General features: G+C 43.9%; 1 protein-coding gene across 2 annotated transcripts in view; it reads right to left on the reverse strand.

Annotated features, from left to right (window-relative positions):
- The window catches only part of KCNMB2 (potassium calcium-activated channel subfamily M regulatory beta subunit 2), an 828,748-nt gene that overhangs the window by 634,897 nt on the left and 173,479 nt on the right, over positions 1-20,372 (reverse strand). Inside the window, exon 1 of one of the 2 annotated variants that reach the window (XM_077487942.1) lies at positions 445-857. The exons of the other annotated variant lie outside the window; for it this stretch is intronic. The gene's annotated coding sequence lies outside the window, so the exon portion shown is untranslated. Of the gene's footprint in view, positions 1-444; positions 858-20,372 lie in introns of those variants that run through there. 2 annotated transcript variants of the gene reach the window in all.

Below are 20,372 nucleotides of genomic sequence, written 5' to 3' on the forward strand. Positions count from 1 at the left end.
ACTCCAATGAAACCATTGATCACACTTACAGTATGCAAGCATGCCAACAACATCAGCGTCCTTATCTACAGGTTTCAGAGCTGGCAGCCTCTGTCTCTCTGAGCTTCAGGATTCCCACTTTCACACAACACACCCCATCTTCACTTCCAACAAGCCAGCTGACACAGAAGATAAGCCAAGTGTTTTCTCAATGACCTCTTTGCATCCTGTTCCTTGGGAAATCAGGAAGACTGTGCCCCCCCCACACCCCCTACACACAAGCCTGTTTGTCCTCAAGACATTTCTGCTCATTCCAAACCCAATTTTATATTAGAATGTAAGCAGACATTTTCTCTTTTCTCATTATTGCCTGTTAGCTTGCATGCACACGCTTGCCTCTGCCAGCCAGTATCACATCTATAGCATTAGGCAACAGATTCTTTTGTGTTTGTATGCAATCCTTACCTGTGTTAAGATATCACATTCTCTTCAGTCACAAAAGCCAATTTTCTGCCAGAGATTCAACGTAATCCTCCAAACTGCCACCAGCAGTGATCCTGTTTTGTACAGCGTTCATTAGATCTTGTATCCAAGCCTTTTTTTTGGAGAGGGGGGGCTATTAATGTCACAACCACGACTAAGTCATGGCTTTAAGCTCCATGCTCAAAATGTCTGAAATAGTTTTGAAGGACAAGGAGGATGCAAGGCATCCTAGACAGCCTCGGTTAAAGTGAGTTGTCTGAAGCTCTGTTAACGTAGCATCGTGTGTTACAGCATGTGCTACTTGGAGTCTCCGTGCCTCTGATTGACACGCTGCTTCTGTTTTTAATAAATATTGCAATAGGCTGCCTGTTAGGCGTACAGTGATATGCCTAATACAGCATTTCACATGGGATGATCCTTTTAAAAGTGGGTGGGAATTTTCTTTTTTTCAGTTCAGTGAAATCATCCCTGTGGTATAAGAAGGCTTGAGAAGTGAATGTGGAAAATGCATGAAATTGCTCAGCTTGGTTGAATGACAAGAATGATCAAAACTACTAAAAGAGACAGGGCTTCCCCTCATTCTGCTCCCAGCCTGCTCACTGAGTGCTCCTGAGACTTGCAGTTTTAAACATTTAATTAGGGAGAGATACATTTCCAACCTAGGTAAATATCATGTTTATCTCATATGTTCTAATTCTGTACAAATCTTCAGGATGACCTTGTTTTTTAATTAAAGGGGAACTTCACTCACTTTCTTAAAAATCAAAAGTGAGCAACTAGAAGTACTTTAGCTACTAACTTTCAACTGGCAAGTACTTACCAGACCAGAGTCCAGTAATTCTTCCACAGAGCTGATTCTTCAACTGGTTTCAGATCCTAGGTGCCACCAGCTTGGATGTGGGAGCTACCTGTGACTTCTAGATGTCTCACAGCCAGCTCCACATGCATGAGATTGAATGACCCTGCATGACTAGTCCTGTGCCCTCTGAGATGTGTGATGTGGCCCACGAGGCTGCGGGCAGTGGGGGAGGAGGTACCAGAAGGTAAATCTCCCCTAGCCAAAGATTAAGGAAGTAGGAGATGTCAAAAAAGTTACTCCATCCACATCCAGTGCCTCCATGTTCATGAATTGAATTGACCTCCCATAAGAGTTAAGAGCAGGCTGCTACTAAACTAGATGGATGGGACTTTGACCACCCCTTCACCAGCAGAAATGCCTACACACTATCGATGATCCATATGAATTTCCTGTATATAACATCAAATCCTCTTGGTTACAATTGTTCTCACATTTGGATATTTGAAAGACAACTTTTCTTGCATTGTAAGAATTTCTAGAGATACTGGAATCCATTACTTTCACTGGTGTCACCTTGTGCAAGCCATTCTCTTTTTCCCTTATGTTTTTAACTATATTGATCAGCATCTGTAACAAAGATGTATTTTATTGCTTTCTTCTTGAGGAAGTGGGCAGTTGTCCAGTGAAACGTGTTGAAGAATTATAAACAACCAATACCCTTTACATATATCTTAATTGGGGATAACACCATGGATTCTATTTCTCCTCAATGGCTGCAGTATATAACATTTGTATTTTGATTACAAACGTTTTTATTGGTGGTAAAAGAAGCATAATTAGATCAACAGACACAAGTACATGACAGCATCAATGGAGAGCATAATAGATATACACATCATACAAATGTTGCTGGCACAGCAGCGGTCCAAGCCCAACAAGGAACATTTAAAAAAGTGATTAACGTACACAGCCTGGAACGTATGCACCAGACGATGCTTATCAAGTGCAAAGATGTACATAATAGAGAGTTAGTAAAACAAGGGGAAATAAAAGAAACATAAACAAAAAGTTAACCTTGCAATAATTATTGCTATTGACTTCACCGACAGATAGCTAATACACTACAGTACTGTTTACAAGCTGGCGCTAGTCTCAGGTCCGGATCAAAGATATAGGAGAATAAACCAACAAAAAGGTATAAATATACGAATGCAATGGGATCGCCCGGACACCGGTGTAACACCTACTAAGGGATATGCGGGGAGGGACCCCCCATAGGACCGGAACACTCCGGCCATTCGAGCCATTTGGCAGTATGGATATGCATGGTGTCCATAATGGTGTGATGTACCCGTTCCATTAGACGGATAGCGTCCATCCTACCAAGAACCCCCGACCAGGAGGTAACTTGTGAGCGCCAATGTAGCGCTATCGTCCAGTGGACAGCACAGAACAGTGTATTGATCAACCTTTGGGTGGGGCGGGAAACCCCTGCTATAGGAGCGAACAACAGACAGTGTGCAGGTGACAAGTCAACCACGGATCCAACAATCGAGGACACCGTGGTGCGTACCTGATCCCAAACCCCCTGGAGCTGGGGACAGCTCCAGAAAATATGGATCAGAGAGCCTGTATCCGGGCAACCCCTAAAACAGCGATCAGGAACCGTGGGGTAAAACCTGTGAATCCTATCCGGGGTGAGGTACCACCGAGTATGAAGCTTCACAACGGTGTCCTTCACCGCCATAGATCTAGCACACTTATGCATATTCACAAGCATCACACTCCATTCCTCAGGCGTGAACTCTGTGTCTAAATCAGCCTCCCAGAGGCACATCGCCCTAGTTTTCTCTGGCATTTGGGATTCCAGAAGGTGTTTGTACACCGTAGAAATAATACCCCTGTCTCTGGAGTGTCTATAGCATAAAGATTCAAATTGGGTATTAGAGATGTCACCTAAAGAACTATAATGTGTCTGAAAAAAGTGTCTAATCTGGAGATATTTGTAGAATTCGGCCCTTGGTACCTCATGTTGTGATTGGAGTTGTGAAAAGGAGGTGAAGGCACCTCGTCTACCAGAAAGGTCCCGCAGAGTGACCAAAGACCTTTGGATCCACCATCTGAAGGCAACAGGAGACCCAAACGCCAGGGGGAATCTCCTATCGCCCAAAAACGATGCCAAAGTAGGCCTGTTAGGTCGCAGTCGAAATTTAGTCTTATACAGTGACCAGAGGTATAAGGAGCTACTCACTATGCTATTAAGGGGGGCTAGGTCTCTTGGACGGAGATTCTCCTGCCACAGGATTCCTGGGAGGAAATAAGGCCGCAAAGACCGAGTTTCAAATTGCAACCACGGTATACCAACCGCTGGAGCATGCCATTGAGCTGTCTGGGCCAACCTGGCCGCTAAGTAATATAGCCATACATCCGGGAGTCCCAAGCCGCCCTGTAAAAGTGAGCGATGCGTTAGATGTCTCCCTAGCCTGGGCCTCTTTCCCAGCCATAGAAAAGTGTTAATATCGCGTTGTAGAGAGGTGAGGGCTTGGCGTGACACATAGATAGGGAGAGCCCTGAAGTAATATAAAAGTTTCGGCACAATAGACATTTTAACCGCTACCACCCTCCCAATCAAAGGGATACGAAAAGTTGACCACAAACGTAGCCACCTCTGAACCATTGTAAAGGCCGGAGGATAGTTGGCGCTATAGATTTCTGGTAAGGAAGGAGCTAGATGGACCCCTAGGTATAAAATAGTGTTTTTAGAGAGAGAGAGACCAAAATATGAGCGCAAATTAGAAACTTCTGCAGGGGTAAAGTTGATAGGAAGGGCAGCACACTTAGCTATATTCACCCCCAAGCCCGAAAGCTTGTGAAAGGTGCCCAAGAGCTCCAGAAGATTGGGAAGAGCTATCAAAGGATTGGGTAAAAACAATAGGACATCGTCCGCGTAAAGGCTAAGCTTGTACTCCCCTTCCTCTTTCAAGTAACCACCTATGTTTGGATTAGTAACAATGGCCCTGGCAAGGGGCTCCAGAGCCAAGGCAAATATAAGTGGGGACAGGGGACAGCCCTGGCGGGTACCCCGACTTATAGGAAAAAATTCGGAGGAACTACCGGGGAGTTTGATCCTAGTATGGGGTCTATGATACAGTGCTTTAAAACCATTAATGAATTCGCCCACAAATCCAAACCTGGCCAAAACCCGGTCTAGATAGGGCCAGAGGACACTGTCGAACGCTTTTTGGATATCCAACCCGAAAATCAAAACTTTACGGGAGAAAAGGTTCGCATCTTGAATGATATTCGTTGCCAAACGAATGTTATCAGTGATCTGCCTATTGGGGATAAAACCAGTCTGCTCCGGTGACACAAGGGCACCTACAATAGGGGCCAATCTATTTGCCAATATCTTTCCTAGTATTTTAATGTCATTATTTAACACCGAAATGGGCCTAAAATTCTGGGGTAGGGAGTGGTCTTTATGGGGTTTGGGGATCAGGGTCATATTAGCATGCAACATCTCGTCAGGGAGAGTCTGTCCTTGCAGCGTCTGATTAATGAGTCTGGACAATTTAGGGGCCAGGATCTGTGAAAATTTCTTGTAATACGTGGAGGTGTAGCCATCCGGGCCAGGGGCTGTAGAGGATTTGAGTGTCTTAATAGTGTCCAACACCTCCTGTTCGGTGCAGGGGGCGTTAAGTGTGGCCCGCTGTGCATCGGAGAGGGATGGGAGGGGGAGCGAGTTCAGCCACTCATCTACATTATCCGGCATTGGATGCGAGGGGGAAGATAAAAGATCTCGGTAGAAGGATGAGAAAATTTTGAGTACTTCATTAGGGTGTGAGACCAGAGTACCTTTGTCATTTTTCAATTTATAAACATGAGTAGGTTGTAAAGATTGGTGTAGTTTACGCGAGAACATCCTGGAAGCCGTGTTACTATGTAGCAGAAATCTAGCTTTTGACCACCGAAGTGATTTCTCGGTACGTTCCGAGAGGATATTGTCTAGTTCGGTACGCTTTTGATTAATCAACAGAAGGACATCAGGGGAATGTGCCTGTACGTGGGACTGGTAGAGGGCACGCAGCTCCCGTGTGAGGGCCTGAATCTTAGCATTACATTGTTTCTTCCTAGTGACTGCTATTTCAATCAAACGACCACGGAGAACCGCTTTATGAGCGGTCCAAAGAACCTGGGGTGAGATGTCCGGGGTGTCATTGATCGCGAAGTAGTCTGCTAGGTGGCTCTCAATCTGAGTATGGGTAGTGGGGTCTGAGAGTAAGGAATCATTCAATCGCCAGGAGGCAAGAGAGGGGGAGAGGCCCACGTGGGAGGTATGAAAGGCTACAATCTGATGGTCAGACCATGGGCACGGGTGGATAGTAGTGTGTGAGGAATTGGCCAAAAGAACCGGGGAAGCAAAAATATAATCTAGCCTAGCGTAGCTATCGTGAGGGTGAGAGTAGTGTGTATATTCACGAGCTCCAATATTAAGGGCCCTCCAGGTGTCAATAAGCTGCAAACCATCCAATGCTTTAGAGAGAAATTTAGGGAAAACCCTAGCACTATGTGACGTTCGGCTTCTATCCTCCGCAGGATTAGCCACTAAGTTGAAGTCTCCACCTACTATCAGGTGGGGGGAGATGTATCTGTCGAGAGTACGTAGGAAAAGGTGATAGAAGGCACTCTGTGCATTATTAGGGGCGTACAGATTAGCAATCGTTACCTCCTTACCCTGCAATGTACCCTGAACAATTAGAAACCTGCTATCCTGATCTTTAAACACATGTGAGGGTTCAAATGAAACAGAATTACGAATATAAATTGCCACTCCTCTGGTCCTGGAATCAAATGTAGTAGTGTAATGTAATTTATATGACTTATCAAAAAATGTGGGGCAGGCCCCCGAGGAGAAGTGCGTCTCCTGTAGTAAGATGATATCCGCCCCAATACGTTTATAGTATCGGAAGGCTTTCCTCCGTTTGTGAGGGGAGTTAAAACCTCTCACATTATGTGAGATAACATGGAGACCCATATCAGCCAGTGTTCAACCGCAAAGGTGCGGGTGATCCGCGGGGAGAATTGGGGTTAAAATGGTTGAGTCCAAAACCAGAGGGGCCCGCATGAGCCAATATCAGGCCCAATCTAGTACCTATGGGGCCGTCAGGAGGTCCGATATGAATCGGAGATCCATCAGCCCCGAGTTTATAGGCAAAGAAAATACATTCCGTCGTGAAGTCAGCAAAGCAAATAAACATAAGCATAAAAATAAAACTTAACACTCTATGGGGTCTGGTTGGAAAGTCCAGCCAGACCAAGAAAATTGTGTAAATACTAGGCCTTACGGCCCAACTGCCACCTGCTACACACATGTCCCACAGTGGGTGAAAATCGTTAGTCAACTGGGAGACTATAACAAGATGAGTGTGTCCAAATAGCCTGATACTCAGGTCTCTGGGACTAAGGATACGTGAGGAATGGTGTGCAGGTATGGAAGGGGGGAAGCGCAGCTACGAATGTCAGAGAGGGTGAGGCCCCAGGGAGGTAACGAAAAAACAAAGTCAATTTCCTCAGCCTCCCGGGACATGGAGAAAACAGATGATGTAGTAGCCGAGCACCTATTGAGCATTAGAAAATGGGGGCATTGGGAGATCCAAGGACAGACGAAGGGAGGAATTCTGAAGAGGTCACGGTATGGAGAAACAGACCTCAAACATCCGGAAGTGGCTGGAGTCTGCGAGACCTTCTGTCCCTTTGAGGCGATGGTGTAGCCCAGATAGGGGATGGTCGCGGGGTCGGTGGGTGGCGGGGCGAACGTTGTCGTTCCAGAAGACCCAGCTTCACCAAAATATCTTTGCCTTCGGATATCGTAGAGGCTATGTAAGTAGAACCGTTATGAGGCACAATCAGTTTGAACGGGAAACCCCAGCGGTACCGTATGTGGGCAGACTGCAAGGAGGAGGTAATCTCCTTCATCTTCCTTCGCTTCTCTAGTGTTGCCGGTGAAATATCCGGGTAGATCTGGACAGAAGCTCCGTCCAGTTGGATCCGAGGCATGTTTCGTGAGGCACGAAGGATTTCCTCCTTTATAAGGTAGTCCTTGAGACACATTACTATATCTCTGGGCGGCTTATCGGGAGGAGGTTTGGGTCTCAGAGCGCGATGTAGACGATCGCATGTAAAGGCTTCGGTAGACTGGTTCGGAAGTAGAAGTTGAAACAGACGAACGATCGTGGCCGGGAGGTCTGTCACCGACTCGGGGATACCTCGCACACGAACGTTATTCCTCCTGTTGCGGTTGTCAAGGTCCTCTAAGTGGTTTTGAAGTTGAACGACCGTGTCACCGAGCAGCTCATGATCCCTTCGTAAGTCCGAATAGGCAAGGTGCAGTTCGTCGTGCTTAACTTCCAGGAGGTCTGTCCTATTGCCCAGGGCCGCCATTTCCTGAGAAATCAAGCTCGTGGATTTATGCAGCTCCGCTTGGAATTTCTTCGCCAGCCTATCGTACATAGAGGACAGGCTGTCCTCCAAATCCGCTTTAGTGAGAGCGTCGCCCATGCCGTGGAGCGGGCCCGCCGGACGCGAGGCTGCATCGGCCTGGGGGGAATGGGCGCCATCTTGGGACATGTCTGGTCCGTCCGAGGTCCGTAGAAGGTAGGCCGTAAGAGAGCGTTGAGCGGTCTTCCGCTTGCTTTTCTTAGATGTCGGCATGCACAAGTGGTCCCGCAGGCGATTACCGTTATTTGTGGACCAAAAGTCGGGCCCAATCGTCCTGGGGAGTGATATAACTTCTCCGTAGCCCCGGGAGCTCAGAGACCTAGCTGCTGCCTCGTTTCTCGCCGCGCATGCGCCCCCAACATTTGTATTTTGTATAGACGTACCTTCATATGCCCTTTATGCAGGGCATTTTAATGTTTGTATGATTATTTTTTAGACATGTATCGATAAAAGCTAACTATTTCTTTATAAAAATTGGGTGTAGTACCGTAAAAATGGATGTGGTACCAGTGAATCCCGGAGGAGGGCCCTACATTAAAGGTTACCTTCTCCCATATCCCCTATTGCTTCCATAAAGCCCTGTCTTTGTACGTGAGAACCCATACATTTGTAGATACAGTATGTCACAGGGCTCTTCCGAGGCCAGAAGCCCTGCGGCACATCTGCACATGCACAGAATCTGGAGCGGGGGGGGTTCTGATTATCAGCCATCAAAAAGAAAATTGACAGAGGAAGCAATCGGTATGCCATGGCATGTCATTAGGCTTCTGCATATATATAGTCTAAGAGTAATGTTGCACTGCCGGTGTTATTGATCACATTCTGAATCATAAGAAGTGAAATGTCAGTTGTTGAGCACTTCAGTAGGTGAAATGCTTGCTGTCACTGTGCTGATGAACAAATATTTCGTATTTCAATATAGTGTTTTTTTTTCTTCATCTAAGAAAATCTGTCACTTTGTGAACAATATGCTAAATATTTCGGTAACATTTCCAGAACAGCCTAAATGTTCTCCCAGCACATGCTAGTTATGAATGGAATATAATAATGAGGGTACCACACTTGGGCATGAAGTAAGCATTGATACTTTGTTTCTTTTGCTGTTACCATCTGAGTTGCCCATTGTGAGCATCTAAGCCTTTTTATTTTACCCTACGTCAAGCCCAACAGTGACATCTGCAGGATACAATGAGTTACATCCAAAAATAAATAGGCCCATAGTAAATTTAAAAAATCCATTACATTGAAAACAATCGCAAGTGGAACTCTACACAGACAATAAAAAAGAGCATGCTAATACAGTTATATATTTAATAAAATCATTAAAGCTTTTTTTTTTAAACTTATATTAGTCTAATTCTTCATATCTTACATCTGGAGGGCTGCTAGGGATGCAAAAATTCACAGTAGTAACCTGTGCTTACATACAACCAGTGCTCTAAACACATAAAGTGGGTGCTGAACACAGGGAGTCACTCACTCTGTGCCTTCATCATTCAAAGTATGTGATGTATGTGCAAAGTATGTGATGTATTTTTTTTTTTATGAATATAAAATGTTCTCTGATTGGACAAATGGAGATCATGATAGCCCCCTCCTCTCTGGCTCATCCAATCACTGAAAAAAATGCAAGGCGTTCTCTGAATAGAGGAGTTACTGATGGAGAGATCCCCTGTGTTCAGTATGCAGATGGCAGTATAGTGCACATGCGGGTTTTGTGCAGGCTGCACTTTGCCATAGACCTTTATTATGTCCCAGGGTTTTGATGCACTTTCTGAAACCAAAAACAGAAAGTGTGGTTTTGCTGCGCTTTCAGAAAGCATATCAAAACCATGGGACATAATAGAAATCTATGGCAAAGGGCAGTTAACCCACATGAAAACTGCGGGTACACTGCGCTGCCTCCATTGTGTGGGAAAACCATACTGCATTCGTTTGAAAGCCAAGCAGAGTGTACTTTACTCAGTTACTACTGACCTCTGATTATTCACTACTGACCTCTGAACTGTCTATTACTTAGTACTGACCCAGGAACTCTGCCTCAATTACTACTGACCTCTAAGTCACTTCTGAGCTCTGCATCACTTATTAGAGTTCAGGGGTCAGTACTAAGCAAGGCAGAGTTCAGGGGTCAGTACTAATTGAGGCAGAGTTCAGGGGTCAGTACTAAGTGAGGCAGAGTTCAGGGGTCAGTACTAAGTGAGGCAGAGTTCGGGAGTCAGTACTAAGTGAGGCAGAGTTCAGGGGTCAGTACTAAGTGAGGCAGAGTTCAGGGGTCAGTACTAAGTGAGGCAGAGTTCGGGAGTCAGTACCAAGTGAGGCAGAGTTCAGGGGTCAGTACTAAGTGAGGCAGAGTTCAGGGGTCAGTACTAAGTGAGGCAGAGTTCAGGGGTCAGTACTAAGTGAGGCAGAGCTCGGGAGTCAGTACTAAGTGAGGCAGAGTTCAGGGGTCAGTACTAAGTGAGGCAGAGTTCAGGGGTCAGTACTAAGTGAGGCAGAGTTCGGGAGTCAGTACTAAGTGAGGCAGAGTTTAGGGGTCAGTACTAATTGAGGCAGAGTTCAGGGGTCAGTACTAAGTGAAGCAGAGTTCAGGGGTCGGTATTAAGTGAGACAGAGTTCAGGGGTCAGTACTAAGTGAGGCAGAGTTCAGGGGTCAGTACTAAGTGAGGCAGAGTTCAGGGGTCAGTGCTAAGTGAGGCAGAGTTCAGGGGTCAGTACTAAGTGAGGCAGAGCTCGGGAGTCAGTACTAAGTAAGGCAGAGTTCAGGGGTCAGTACTAAGTGAGGCAGAGTTCGGGAGTCAGTACTAAGTGAAGCAGAGTTCAGGGGTCGGTATTAAGTGAGACAGAGTTCAGGGGTCAGTACTAAGTGAGGCAGAGTTCAGGGGTCAGTACTAAGTGAGGCAGAGTTCAGGGGTCAGTGCTAAGTGAGGCAGAGTTCAGGGGTCAGTACTAAGTGAGGCAGAGCTCGGGAGTCAGTACTAAGTGAGGCAGAGTTCAGGGGTCAGTACTAAGTAAGGCAGAGTTCAGGGGTCAGTACTAAGTGAGGCAGAGTTCGGGAGTCAGTACTAAGTGAGGCAGAGTTTAGGGGTCAGTACTAATTGAGGCAGAGTTCAGGGGTCAGTACTAAGTGAGGCAGAGTTCAGGGATCTGTACTAAGTGAGGCAGAGTTCAGGGGTCTGTACTTAGTGAGGCAGAGTTCAGGGGTCTGTACTAAGTGAGGCAGAGTTCGGGGGTCAGTACTAAGTGAGGCAGAGTTCAGGGGTCAGGCGTGACACACAGAGTGCAGTAGTAAGTGACTATCTGTCTCACCTGTGCACTGCTTACCTCTGTTCTCCTTCTTCCGGAGACGCTTCAAAATAGTCAGGGTACTGCAGCTCCAGCTCTTCACCCCCTCCTCCTATTCCCTGGTCTAGTAGGTGGAACTACATTACAGCTATTCATAGCCCTGCTTACTGGTCCAGAGATTAGGAGAAGGAGATGAAGAGCCGGAGCTGTAGTACCCTGAGTGCTTATTGTTTCTTCTGTTGCTGCCTGTGACAAGTGCAGCTACAGGGTAGACATAGAGAGGGACAGAGTTTCACCACTTCAGGATAATTGTTGGAGCCGAGTGCCATAAGAGATTCAGTATTGGGCTCTGGGACTTTAGCCTGGATTGACGGTACATTGAGATTTAATTCAAATCTTGGGACAGTCCTGCCTAATCCAGGGCAGTTGGGATGTATGTGCATGGGGGGAAATGACCTTTAACACCCCATTATGTGAGAGGGAGGTACTCTGAGAGCATGTGTTAACAAGAAACATGGTAGGAAAGAGAAGGGGAACTAGTCTTTCAGTTCTCCCAGTGACATAAGCCAGTTCCCAAACAAATACATTTCCATATTTAGGTAAAGAGATCACCATTATCCTTGTCCCCTTTGTTCACATCTAGCTTTTGGCTGGTAATCTCCTGGCTGACAGATGAATGGGGCAGAGGATACAGTAGTGTGTGGGAAGCTGTCACATTAATGACAGTCAGCTTCCCAGCACAGGCAACGCCCACTATGAGCACTGGTGCAACTCCATACACCAGGTCATAGTTGAGCTGGTCCTAATTACCTCTATTTTCCTAATCTATGAACTGGTGGTAATTCTTTAACCACTTCAGCCCTGGGAAGATTTTACCCCCTACCTGACAAGAGCACTTTTTACAATTTGGCACTGCATCGCTTTAACTGGTAATTGCACGCTCATGCAATTCTCTACCCAAACGAAATATGTATCCTTTTTTCCCACAAATAGAGCTTTCTTTTGGTGGTATTTGAGCATCTATGCGGTTTTTATTTTTTGCGCTATAAACAAAAAAAAAAACAGCAAAAAGTTTAAAAAATAATAATAATTTTTTACTTTTTGCTATAATAAATATCCCCAAAAAATGTTTTTAAAAAACACATTTCTTCATCAGATTAGGCCAATATATTCTTCTACATATTATTAGTAAAAAAAAAAAAAAATCTGCGTATATTGATTGGTTTGTGCAAAAGTTATGGGAAAGATTTATGGCATTTTAATTATTATTATTTTCTTACTAGTAATGGTGCCATATGCGATTTTTATCAGGATTGCGACATTGCAGCAGACAGATCGGACACTTTTGACACATTTTTAGGACCATTGACATTTATACAGCGATCAGTGCTAGAAAAATGCACTCATTACTGTGTAAATGTCACTGGTAAGGGAAGGGGTTAACACTAGGGGGCAATCAAGAGGTTAAATGTGTGTTCTCTCAGTGTGTTCTAACTGTACAGGGATAGGATTGAGTAAGAGAGGAGACATATCGTTGTTTCTATTAACTAGGAACAAACAACATGTCTCCTCTCTCCTGATAGCACAGGGATTTGTGTGTTTACACACACAAATCCCCGTGCTGGCGCTCGTGCATGCAGTCACACGTGGCCATCACCGGTCGCGCCCACCGGCCACACACTTTGGGTCCCCCGCCATGCAGCGGGCACGCCCTCTGGTGGCTCTTAAAGGTCGGACGTACCCATGCGGGATTTTGCGCACTCATGCCACTTTGCCAACATATACCAGCGTGAGCCGGTCGGCAAGTGGTTAAAAATATGTTGCTGCCATAGAGAAAATAGTAGCAGTAGTTAGAACTCCCCAAATCTGTTGACTGTGTCAGTAATGTTACAGAAACTGGTGCAAATGCTTGCCTGAATAAGGCCCAAGTAGTTCTAAAAGAAAATTACCAACAGAAGATGTGTTTGTGCTGCTTTAAAAAAAATTGTTCTGCATTAAAAAAAGAAGACGTGATAATACATTCCAATGAGCAGGACTTTATTTTGAGGAGGAGATTGGCTCAAGGTACAGCAGGAACAAGGATGCATAATAACGCCTGCTATCACTGAATTTTTCCAGATTTCACATGAAGCAACATTTGAGACAAGCATGCCACAAATAAGGATTCTTTAGTGTGCATGATGCGGTAACTCTATTTTTGGTCTCTATTAAAATGCATGTATTTTACTTGCCTAAAACTGCTTATACCTACCCTTTTTCCCAAAGCAGTTTATGGATTAGACTCATGACATACTGCTGTTGACATGCAGCTCGTTAAACCTAAACTTCTGGCATGCAAGCAGGAGATGAGTGACTGCTAAATAACTTGAAGCTCTGGACTCTAATTGTTACAACTGTAAATTGTTGCACTAATTTCCAGACAGATTCAATGTCAAGTATTTAATAGGACGACAACAAAGAACGAAAGCATGACATACTTTTATTACCAGCAACAAGGAATGGAAAAAGGCCAGAGCTGAACACATTTGGGCTGCTTAAATCTATAATAAGTAAAATTATTAACTTGACTGCAACAAGTAGCTCCAGCAAGGTTACGTTAGGACTAACTATGCTGTTATTGCAACCTTTATTCCTTACACAATCTTTCAGCACTGATTTGACACAATTTATTCAACAAAAACAGCACAGCTATGCAAAGATAAGGCTCTGCATTTTTAAGGAGGACCCAAATGGTGGAAGCTGTGTTGAAAAAGCTATCTGGCAAAGGACTAATCAACCATATTGTTTATAGGCTTTCTGCAGTTGATCTTTACTTCATTAATGACCCATCATGCCTCCATGCTTTAATCCAAACCGAGTCTCTGTATGCCCTTGTACACACGGTCGGAGAATCCGTCGGAATGTGTCCTAATCGACCGTGTCGTCGGATAATCCGACTGTGTGTGGTATGCATTGGACTGATTCCGTCTGAATATCCGTCGGACCCAATTTTCCAACATGTTGGAAATATTTCCCGACCAACTGGACCGATCGGACATACTCCGATCATGTGTAGAGAATTTTGATTGGACCAAGTGCCACACATGCTCAGATCAAATTCCTACATCAAAGCTATTAGCCTGAATGTAGTCCCATCGTAACGAAATTACGTCATCACGTTCTGAAAGATCGGATTTTTCGCCAACTTTGTCCGACCGTGTGTATGCAACAGTTTCGGACAAGATCCGATGGACAAAATCCGACGGGCAAAATCCGACGGATTTGGTTGTGGAAATCTCCGAACCGTGTGTACAGGGGCTATGACTGTAGCTATCTTGGTAACGCAAGGGCTTTGCTTTGTTATGTCAGAGCTGCCCCCTAGATGGCAATCCAAATAATATTCAAGAAGTAGCAGTAAGGTGCAGAAAGCACAGATTTACAGAAATGATGATGCAGAATCAAAGAGATCCTTGCACTGCAAGTTCTATGTGTATCTTTTTCTCCAGCAAGGAGAACTGTAAGCAGCACAGCAGTGACATTTGCAAATCTAGTGGTCAAAGGCACTGTACTTCTGATCTCAGTTTGCAGATATATAGCTATGAGGCTCAAGGCACAGGGATGGCAAGGTAAAGGGAGGGCACATTTATTTTTCTGGTTATAATCAAAATAAAGTGTACTTTCCACATTTCGAATATAAGATAGAAATTTTTAGGCTCACTTAAGATTATCCAGAAGGGCTTGCTGCACAAATTACAGAAAGTATGAGCACTGTGGATAAAACATTACCCCTTTAACTACCTTTGAACCTAATTCCAAAATAATCTAAGTATATCAATAATTTTCCAACCCCAATTATGCATTAGCTCAACAAGCTAAACTTTCCAGAGCTTCCCCTTCAACACCCTTCCTTTTCTTATTGTTTTTCTACCACTTTAGTACCTCCTCCTCCATCTTCTCCCCTTTTATTTACCCTATCCTTTTGCTTCCCCCCCCCCCCCACGTCTTTTTTCTTCCTATTCACTTCTACCATTATCTGCATTTACTCAAACTAAAGAAAAATACCTGCTATAAATCCAGTGTCCTTGTGCACTAAACTGATCTCAAACAGTGTAGTCAACTTTCCAAACTATCTTCTATGAACTTCTAAAGACGACCATAGATGGATCAAATCTTGGCCAGTTCAGCTGGGTACAAACAACATTTTTAGCATGCTATTATTGCCAGTAGCTATCACTGCTAGCAGTAATCAGTGTTCTCTCTCTGAAGGGAAGGCTCTCCACACCTGACCCCCCCCCCCCCCTTCCTTCCCTCTGGGAAAACACAATAGCTTTGCTGGAGCAGGAAACTAAATCATATGGGTTGCCTAAAGCGTTCCTCCCTATGTAATAGCAATGGAGAGAACTGGAGATGTTTGTCCAATTCAGGGGATCAGTGTTTGGTCACAATGTTGTTTCTTCATAGATGCAGTATCGTGAGTGTTACTGAGTGAGTATGTTACTGGGAGGGTCGCCAGGTGAAAATATAGTTTACCACTTCCCACCCAAGGCCGTCATATAACATCCTGGACTTTGAGTGGGGATATCTGAATGATGCCTGCTGCTGCAGGCATCATTCAGATACCTTCTTTTTTGGCTGGCAATTCCCTGCACTGAAAGAATAATCATAGCGGCTGTTAAGCTGCTTGATTGTTTTTACAGGTGGCGAGGGGGGATGACCCCCCCTCTTGCCGCCCTCTGGTGCTTTTACTAGGTTCCTCCATGCAATCGATGAGCCAGAAAAGGAATCTGCCAGGGCCAGAAGTTTACCATAGAGAATATCATGGGCCAGATGGTCCCTAGCTGTCTCTATGACCTTCGGAGGCCCGAGTGCTACATTATGACATCAGGTCCAGCCCTGAAGATGTAAACGCTGCTATGTACTTGGCTTTTTTTTTTTTTTGATCTCAGTCTATCCTGCCCAGAGGACAGTTGTGGGGTCTTATAGTTCTAATACCAAATAAGTGTGCCATGTTAGGTATCTATTTACTTAGCGTAACATCATCTTTCACATTATATATAAAAAAAAAAAAATCGGGCTAACTTTCGTGTTTTTTTTTTATATTCATGAAAGTTTTTTTCTCCAAAAAAACGGTTAAAAAATTGCTGTGTGACATAAAAAGTTGCAATGACCGCCATTTTATTCCATAGGGTCTCTGCTAAAAAATATATATATAATATTTGGGGGTTCTGAGTAATTTTTTAGAAAAAAAAAATATATATTTTTACAGGTAGTAGAGAAGTGCAAGAATAGACCGGAAATGGAAGTGGTTAAAAAAGCCTTAAAAAAGGAAACTAATGAAAATCTTACATTATTATTTTTGGATTTGATAGATTTTAAAGCGGAAGTAAAAACCCATTTATTTAACAGTTTCAAAAAAAAATTACATTCCCGGCATGTGCAGGGAATGTCACTGTGACATTGGTAGTGCTCTCAATCAAACTGTCAAACCATCCAATGGCTAGTGTCATAACTGATCACATGTACAACACCATGACAGTTGAAGAATAAACAGAGGTCAAGATGGCAGCTTCCTTGGTGGAATACAATAGGAGGGTTTACTTCCACTTTAAAGCTTTGTACACACGATCGGATTTTCCGCAGACAAAGCCTTGGACTTTTGTCCGAAGGGCGTTGGGAAAAAACTTGGTGGTCCTGATCAGAAAGACCATGTGAAAGGGGCCGAACAAAACAAATGCAACCACCACATGTAAGTATTGGTAAGCTGCAGTATATAAAACACAAAGATTTTAGTTGCTTTTGGGTTTAGATACATTTTAGAAACATTTAAAAAAATCCCTACAATTAACCCTTATCCTTCCCTCTAACTTTAACGTTAACTTTTCCTTGTAACTTTTAAACTAAGCATGTAACCTGTCTAACACTAAACCAAAAACACGATTCTAACACTTTAACCAAACCATTAAACATAAAAGCGATTGTAAAGTCTTGTTTTTTTTTCCTATAAAAATAATAAACATGTTATCCTTACCTGCTCTGTGCAGTGGATTTGCACAGAGCAGCCCAGGTCCTCCTCTTCACGGGTCCCTCTTCTGTGATTCTGGCCCCTCCCTACTGTTCAGTGCCCCCACAGCAAGCTTGCTGTGGGGCACCCTTGCCGAGTCACAGCACCGCGTGTCCATTCAGACACGAGTCCCGCCCCGGCTCCGCCCCCACCCACCTTCACTGATTGGCTAACTGACTTTGATTGACAGCAACAGCAGTCAATGGCGCGGCTGCTGTGTCTCAGCCAATCAGAAGGGAGAATCTCGGATGTCTGAGAAACTCGTGGACATTGCTGGACAGAGAGGGACATTAGGAAAGTGAGGGGGGGGAGGCTGCTGTACACAGAATGCATTGAGATAAAAACCTTCTGACTTTACAATACCTTTAACTTTAAATCTTTCCCTTAGCCACCTAAAATCTAACCTTAACCTTAACCCTAACACTTAACCTTAATCCCATAAACAGTTGTAAAATTACAATCATGGTACCCTGTAGAAAAATGTGATAGAGCTCATCTCTGACCCCGAGTACCCAATAAGCTAAAAAAAAAGTAAACATATAGGCAAAGCTGACAGTAACACAGATGATTAGTTATGCAGTGAAATATACAGTAGATAGATAGATAGATAGATAGATAGATAGATAGATAGATAGATAGATAGATAGATAGATAGATAGATAGATAGATAGATAGATGATCTATAGATAGGGCTCATTAAATCAAATAGCAAAAGTCAGACATGTAAACATGTAGAAAAACATTCTATGGCTGAATGAAACTAAAACTGAATTTATTGGATTTAGCATAGACGGCTATGGCCAAAAATAATCCTCAAGGAAATCAAACCCCTTCATGAATTATGGTGGTAACATCATATGACAGGGGTGCTTTTCATCAGTAATGTGGAAAAAAATGTTGAAACATTTGAGAGGACAGGGATGCTGTATTAATTTTCTGTAATGTTCCAGCCATTAGCCCTGGAAAGGATGGTGAATACTCTTATCCAATCATAAGTCTTTTGCTTTGCACAGTCCTGCCAAGGAACATTCTCATAAGATAGAGGAACAAAGGCATGACATTGTCAGTGAGGTACTGATTTCAACCTCTACTCATAATGTAAGGGGCACTGACATAGTTTGGACTAGGGATGAGCCGAACACCCCTGGTTCGGTTCACACCAGAACTTGCGAACAGGCAAGAAATTCATACGAACACGCGAACACCGTTAAAGTCTATGGGACACAAACATGAAAAATAAAGAGTGCTCATTTTAAAGGTTTATATGAATGTTATTGCCATAAAAAGTGTTGGGGGACCTGGATCCTGCCCCAGGGGACATGTATCAATGCAAAAAAAAAGTTTTAAACGCAGCTGTCTTTTTGGAAGCAGTGATTTTAATAATGCTTAAAGTGAAACAATTAAAATGAAATATTCCTTTAAATATCATGCCTGGGGGGTGTCCTTAGTATGCCTGTAAAGTATCAATTTTTTCCCATGTTTAGAACAATACCACAGCAAAATTACATTTCTAAAGGAAAAAATTTAATTTAAAACTACTCTCGGCTGTAATGTATTGTCAGGTCCCAGCAATATAGATAGAAATTATTGAAAAAAAGGGCATGGGTCCCTCCCCCAGTCCATTAAAAGGCCCTTTGGATCTGGTATGGATATTAAGGTGAACCCCGCACCCAAATGTAAAAATAAATTGCATGGTGCCCCCCCCCCCCAAAATCTATACCAGGCCCTTCAGTTGTTTATGAAATCTGTTTAAAAGGTTATGTGTAGACACTTCCAGGCCTACCTTTGACTGGGTATCTCAGCTTCCAAGTGTAGCACCCTCTAGTGTGTGCTACTAGAAGTGAATGTAGGAAAAATAATTTTCTGGCCCAGGAATAAACGGAGTCACTGAATCTTGGTCATGATTATTGAAGGCCAGGGCTTTATGACTCATCCTAGCAGCTCTCCGATGCCTTCCCTTATTTCTGGGACATTGGAGAATGTTCTAGAATTAGTGGGTGGAGGCTAAGATTGACTGTCATGAATATTTATGGGCCCTCAGCTAATCCCTGGGAGTGAGCCAGGCAGGGGATTGAGAAAACCCATAAATAGACATGGGCCATGCCAGCAGGGGAAAGTCAGATGGAAGATGGAAGATGGAAAACAGTGCTGAGGGAAGCTATCGGGGGCCCTTGAGGTACCCCTTACCGAGGGAGTGAACCATGGGCTGGGAGCTCAGGAAAACTGACTTGGAAGGATCCTAACACAGGGGGCAGTGGAAGAATTTATGTCTTGTCACAGCACAGGTCTGAAAGTGTTTTCATTCCTCTGCCTATCTGGAGTTGGGGTGTGTGCCTTTCCTCCAATCAGCTGTAACACAGTGTATGCCAAGACTACACTCCCAGTGCTCAATAAGGAAGTAAAAATTCTACCACAATGTAAGAATTCTAAAGAGTACAGTAAGCTGAAGACAGCAGATATATATGTAAAACTTATGTAGGGAGATTTAGAAACAATGAGGATACTCCCGTACTACCACTATAGAGGAAATTAAAATAGATACATAGTGCAAATGCTGAAAACACCGACAGGTGAATTCAAAACCCCAAATAATGTGATATGCTGTAAATGGTGCTGCGCTGTTGAAAACAAAGTAATAAACTACAAAAACTATTTGAAGTATAAGTACAATTTTAACAACAGCTGGCAAACAAACAACGGCATCAACTACATAAAGCTTCTGAAATGCAACAGTGTATTACTCAAAATGAACACAAGATGGCAGGGAAAATCCAATGACCACTGTATAAAACTTCTTAAAGTGCAACAGTGATTACTCTAAATCATACCCCCTTAACGTCTCACTTCCTCCACAAGAAGCCACTCACTGTCAGGACTCCTTCCCATTTAGATGGCAGAAGGATAGCATCCCATATTTGGGTATCCAAATCACAAGGAACATTTCAGAGTTATACAAACAAAACTTTCTACCTACGCTCTCCAAAATTCATACAGAACTAACAGACTGGGCCAACCTAAATGTCTCCTGGTTCGGCAGGGCGGCTTTATTAAAGATGATTGTCCTCCCCCGGCTCCTATACCTGATGCAAACAATCCCGATTCACCTCCCTCCCTCCTTTTTTGCAACGTATAAAAAGTCCTGCACCACATTTATTTGGAAGAACTCGGCCCCTCGTATTAAATACTCCCGCCTAAACCGGGCTAAAACAAAGGGAGAGATTGGCCTCCCTGACCTTCCCAAATACCATTTAGCTTGCCACCTAACCAGGGTGGTAGACTGGCGGATCC

This window comes from Lithobates pipiens, unplaced genomic scaffold, assembly GCF_037356315.1.
Source record: "Lithobates pipiens isolate NorthernLeopardFrog02 unplaced genomic scaffold, aLitPip1_a1.2 Scaffold_18, whole genome shotgun sequence".
NCBI classification, from domain to species: Eukaryota; Metazoa; Chordata; class Amphibia; order Anura; family Ranidae; genus Lithobates; species Lithobates pipiens.